At 38.1% G+C, this 6,204-nt stretch overlaps 1 pseudogene; it reads right to left on the bottom strand.

Annotated features, from left to right (window-relative positions):
• Positions 1-3,929: 3,929 nt before the first annotated feature.
• On the bottom strand, positions 3,930-5,316 carry LOC104988589 (annotated as a pseudogene).
• Positions 5,317-6,204: the final 888 nt, after the last annotated feature.

Raw genomic sequence — 6,204 nt, 5'->3', positions numbered from 1 at the left:
ATCTGCATATCTGAGGTTATTGATATTTCTCCCAGGAATCTTGATTCCAGCTTGTGCTTCTTCCAGTCCAGCCTTTCTCATGATGTACTCTGCATATAAGTTAAATAAACAGGACAACAATATACAGCCTTGACGAACTCCTTTTCCTATTTGGAACCAGTCTGTTGTTCCATGTCCAGTTCTAACTGTTGCTTCCTGACCTGCATACAAATTTCTCAAGAAGCAGATCAGGTGGTCTGGTATTCCCATCTCTTTCAGAATTTTCCACAGTTTATTGTGATCCACACAGTCAAAGGCTTTGGCATAGTCAATAAAGCAGAAACAGATGTTTTTCTGGAACTCTCTTGCTTTTTCCATGATCCAGCGGATATTGGCAATTTGATCTCTGGTTCCTCTGCCTTTTCTAAAACCAGCTTGAAAATCAGAAGTTCACGGTTCATATATTGCTGAAGCCTGGTTTGAAGAATTTTGAGCATTACTACTAGAGTGTGAGATGAGTGCAATTGTGCGGTAGTTTGAGCATTCTTTGGCATTGCCTTTCTTTGGGATTGGAATGAAGACTGACCTTTTCCAGTCCTGTGGCCACTGCTGAGTTTTCCAAATTTGCTGGCATATTGAGATATAGAGGAATAAAAAATCAGAGATACAGAGGAATAAACATACGAATAATAAAGTTGCTAACATGTAGAGAGAAAAGAATAGACTTGAAGCTAGAGGTCAAGTCATTTAATTACTAATTTTACAACTATGGGCAAGTAAATTTCTGAATTTTCACATCTTTAAAATGGGAATGAAAATGTTACTTATATTCCAAAAATGGCATGGAGACTATGTTATTCACCATAGCTTTGATGATCTTTAGAAATGTAGAATAAAAATATCAAATAGTATTCAAGTATAACAGGAAAAAAGTTCCAGAAAATATATTGTGTAACCACGCTTTGTTTGAAAATGTCTCTGGACCAGTAGTGGCTTAAGTAATGCAGCCCCATTAGAAATTGGAAACATTATATTAAAATACTTTTAAAACTTATCTGTCCCATACATGAGTAACAGTACCTCTAGGTTCTTCTAGGTCCTGGTTAAATAGTTTCACATAGGTTCTGGGAGATAATATAGGAGAGATCTGCGTCCATTAGACTTAGGATCTTGTCAGAGATTTTAGTGCTTTGGCACTTGTCAGATTTGAACCTATGGAAATACGTCACTATAATAAACTTCTTAAGATTATTGTGAATATTCAATGTGTGTAAATTGTCTATGATTCCTAATGTATGCCTAATATATAGTAGGCATACATTAGTAGTATATATAGTGAAATTGTTATCATCAAAGAAACAAAGAGAAACAGAGTAAATTTGTCCATTCACCTCATTCATCTTCAACAGAAATCTCACTTCCAGTCAGTAAGGGAAAGTGGCTCATTGAACTCCCTGGCCTTATGGGTCAAATTCAGTCAGCCCTGTAATGAGAGCACCAGCATGGGAACCCATCGCCCTGCCATCAAAGCCTTGGCCCAACATAGGGGCGAGTTTTAATTACTTGGAGGACAGATGTTTTGCCGGTGGTCCTGGTTTTGTGTTCCCTGGTAGTAGTGCCCTATGAAGTCTATGGTAGCATAAATTCTCAAACTCCTCAGCACAATTTTAGACAAAGGAAAATCAGTTTTAATGGAATTCCTTTCCAGATGAAAATGACAATTATTTTCAGATGAAAATGACAATTATTTTTGAGTCTGCGCCTCCTGTTCTTCAGGTTGTTGCTGCTGTTTTCAGCTCCTAATGAATCACTGTGCAACACATTGCATGTGAATTTATGCAAGCTGACAACTAAACAAGGGGTTATTTTAGTCAAATCAATCAGATATTGTATCTATTTGAAACGTTAATGTAAGCATAATTGATGGTGCATAATTAATGATTACCCAAGGCTCTTAATAATAAAATGATAAAAAGGTATGAAAGGAGAGAGGTGCCAAGGAACTTGGCTTTAAAAATACTGAAAAACAAATTTGCTTCATTTTCTCAAACCACTGAAACCCTTTCTTGCATTTATAACCAAATCCCCTTGTGAGCTTGAGCACTTGCACACTGCTCTCCAGAAGCATTCTTGAATTAGTGAAGTGAATAAATATGATAGTGTTGCAGAATCCTGTCCTGGATCTTTCTGTGTTTAAATCTTGGTTCTAACAGTAGCTAGCTACCTGTCCTTGGGAATGCAATGAATCTCTCTTAGTTTCACATTTCTAATTTGTAAAGTGATTGTTACATTATAAGACCATGAATATATAAGTGGGGTGTGGATTAAATCAAATATTAAATGCAAAGGTTTTGGGTGTTTTCCAGAAACTTTGCACATACTAAATAAATGTTTATTATAATTCTTATTTCCTTTGAAACCTCTTTAGTTCTCATTTTCCCACACAAAAAGCAATTTTATAACAAGAATCTAAACCATATTGCTTCAACTTTCCACTTAATTCTGGGCTGAGAAACACTTGCTAAAAAATGAAATCACAACACCAAAGGCACAATTTATGAAAGAAACAATTGATAAGCTGGATTTCATTAAAGTTAAAAACTTTTGCTCTGAGAAAGATAATGTCAAGAAAATGAGAAGACTAGCCACAGATAGGGAAAAAAATTTTTGTGAAAACATAAAGAACTGTTATCCAAAATATATAAAGAATGTATAACCACCCCCCCAAAAAAAAAACTGATTTAAAAATAGACAAATACCTGATCAGACACCTCCCAAAGAAATCATACCTTTGGTAAATAGGAATATGAAAAGATGCTCAACATCATATGTCATTCAGTTCAGTTCAGTTCAGTCTCTCAGTCATGTCTGACTCTTTGCGACCCCAAGAATCCCAGCACGCCAGACTTCCCTGTCCATCACCAACTCCCGGAGTTCACTCAGACTCATATCCATCGAGTCAGTGATGCCATCCAGCCATCTCATCCTCTGTTGTCCCCTTTTCCTCCTGACCCCAATCCCTCCCAGCATCAGAGTCTTTTCCAATGAGTCAACTCTTCGCATGAGGTGGCCAAAGTACTGGAGTTTCAGCATTAGCATCATTCCTTCCAAAGAACACCCAGGGCTGATCTCCTTTAGATGGACTGGTTGGATCTCCTTGCAGTCCAAGGGACTCTCAAGAGTCTTCTCCAACACTGCTTGCAAATTAAAAAACAATGAGAAACTCCTATGTATCTATTAGAGTGGCCAAAATACAAAACACTGACAACACCAAATGCTGGTGAGGATATGGAGCAATAAAAATTCTCATTTATTGCTGGTAAATAAATGAGAATAATTTCTCATTTATTGCTGGTAAATAAATGAGAATAATTTCTCATTTATTGTTCTTGACAAAATGCAAAATGATACAGCCACTTTGGAACACAATTTAGTAGTCTCTTTCAAAACTAAGCATACTCTTATCATATAATTTAATAGCAGTCATTGGTATTTTGTGAACTATACATTACCTCCATCAAAAAACTGTATATGGATGTTTTATAGCAGCCTTATTCATAATTACAAAATCTTGGATCTACTTTAAACGTTCTTCTGTAGAAACATGAATACACTGTGGTATATCACATAAAATGAAATGTTATTCAGTATCTAAAAGAAAAAAAAGATCTGTCCATAAAAAGACACAGAGGAATCTTAAATGCAAATTACTAAATGCAAGTATGCAATCTGAAAGTCTACATACTATATGATTCCAACTAGATGATATCTGTAAAAAACAAAACTATAGAAACAGTAAAAAAAAAAAAAAAAAAAAAAGAGCACTGGTCACCTGGGGTTAAAGTGAAGGAAGGGCAGAACAGGCAGAGCACAGAGAATTTTTAGGATGGTAAAAGTACTTTGCATGATTTTATCATAGTGAATACATTTCATTACACATTTGTCCAAACTCATAGAGTACACAACATAGAGTGAAACCTAATGTAAACTATGGATTTTGTATGATAACAATATGTCATTGTGGGTTCATCAGTTGTACCAAATGTACCACTCTGGCGCAGGATGTAGATAATGGGGATTGTGCATGCCTTGAATGGAACATAATTGAGACCAAATTGTGATTCTGTAGAGTCCAGGTTTAAAGTAGATGGCAGTTTCATGTAACAGCAAGCCAGGGTGGCAATCTTCCTCAATATCCCCAGCAGCCCCTAGCAGGTGTCCCATGGCTCTGTTGGTGGAGGAAATGGCAAGGGAGTATGCATGGCCTTTGAAAAGATGTTTGACAGCTTTGTTTCTGGCAGTGTCTCCCAACAGTGTGGAAGTATCATACATGTTGATACAGGATATCCCTTCAGGTTATACACCTGCATCTTTTACAGCAGCAGCCATATACCTTAAAGCACCTTCTCCTCCAGGATTGGGGGCAGTCATGTGACCAGCATCACCTGAGAGTCCATGGCTCAAAATGTCTGCATAAATCCAGTCCCTTCTTTGTACAGCTTGCTCGTTTCTTTTACCACCAGCACAGTGCACCTCCTCCCATTACAAAACCACCTCTGAATGAAATGGTCGACATGCTGACTTAGGATCAGAGCCCAGGCTCTGGAAAATCTAGAAAGTGATAAACAGCTGATGCAAGAATCTGTACCTCCAGTCACCATCACATCAATAGAGTCATGTGTTATAAATCTAAGAGTCTCTCACTACATAAATTTCTGTGGTATAGGCTGTGGGTAATGCTTGATTGGGGCATTTGACTTTATATTGAATGATGACCTGGCCTGCTGCCATATTGATCAGAATCTGAGGGACAAAGAATGGGCTAACTTTATTGTAACCTTTTGTTTGAAACATCAAAGCACTTTCAGAAATAACTCCAAGAGGAACCATTCCCATGCCAATTTCAGCACACGATCAGCTTCTGACTGAAGATGCCAATTAGAATCTTTCAAGGCTGACTCTGTAGCCCCAATGGCCATAGTGGTGGGAGAAGACATGGACTTGACATCTGATTTGGGCACAAAGCTTTTTTCATTGAATTGATTTTCATTGCAATCTCTTGGCACATAAGCACACCACTGCAAGGGATATTGATACTCTTCACCGACCACTGAAAGGGTTCCACTCTCTCCCTGGACAGATGATCCCATACCAGCTGAGTTCAAACTCAAAGAGGTGTCATTAAGCTATGCCTATAATGACAACTTGCCTAGGTAATCAAAGTACTGGTATAGTTCCTAAAAACTTCCTTTGACTTATTAATCCTTGGAATACTCTTGTATATATTAAATGAGAGTTTGTTATTTTTAGGAAATTCTGTAAGCCTTTTGACAGCATGGTTGAGATTCAGAGAATCACAAATATTCCTATAACAGACCACAGCATATCCAGCAGGTATTCACTGTTGTTTAAATAGCTTAAAGGTTTAAGAAACAATGCTGCTGTTCAGTCGTTCAGTCATGTCTGACTCTTTATGACCCCATGGACAGAGGAGCCTGGAGGGCTCTGTTCATGGGATTTCCCGGGCAAGAATATTGGAGTGGGTTGCCCTTTCCTACTTCAGGGGATCTTCCTGATCCAGGGATTGAACTCATGTGTCCTGCGTCTCCTGCATTGGTAGGCAGATTCTTTACCATTGTGCCACCTGGGAAGCCCAAAATAACATTATCTGATTTTAATTAATACTTATTGCACTCATCTCACACGCTAGTAAAGTAATGCTCAAAATTCTCCAAGCCAGGCTTCAGCAATATGTGAACCGTGAACTTCCTGATGTTCAAGCTGGTTTGAGAAAAGGCAGAGGAACCAGAGATCAAATTGCCAACATCCGCTGGATCATGGAAAAAGCAAGAGAGTTCCAGAAAAACATCTATTTCTGCTTTATTGACTATGCCAAAGCCTTTGACTGTGTGGATCACAATAAACTGTGGAAAATTCTGAAAGAGATGGGAATACCAGACCACCTGATCTGCCTCTTGAGAAATTTGTATGCAGGTCAGGAAGCAACAGTTAGAACTGTACATGGAACAACAGACTGGTTCCAAATAGGAAAAGGAGTTCGTCAAGGCTGTATATCGTCATCCTGTTTATTTAACTTGTATGCAGAGTACATCATGAGAAACGCTGGACTGGAAGAAACACAAGCTGGAATCAAGATTCCTGGGAGAAATATCAATAACCTCAGATATGCAGATGACACCACCCTTATGGCAGAAAGTGAAGAGG

The sequence above is a fragment of the Bison bison genome, unplaced genomic scaffold (assembly GCF_000754665.1).
Source record: "Bison bison bison isolate TAMUID 2011002044 unplaced genomic scaffold, Bison_UMD1.0 scf7180017864136, whole genome shotgun sequence".
Classification (NCBI taxonomy): domain Eukaryota; kingdom Metazoa; phylum Chordata; class Mammalia; order Artiodactyla; family Bovidae; genus Bison; species Bison bison.
This window is presented reverse-complemented; position numbering and strand designations above follow the sequence as displayed.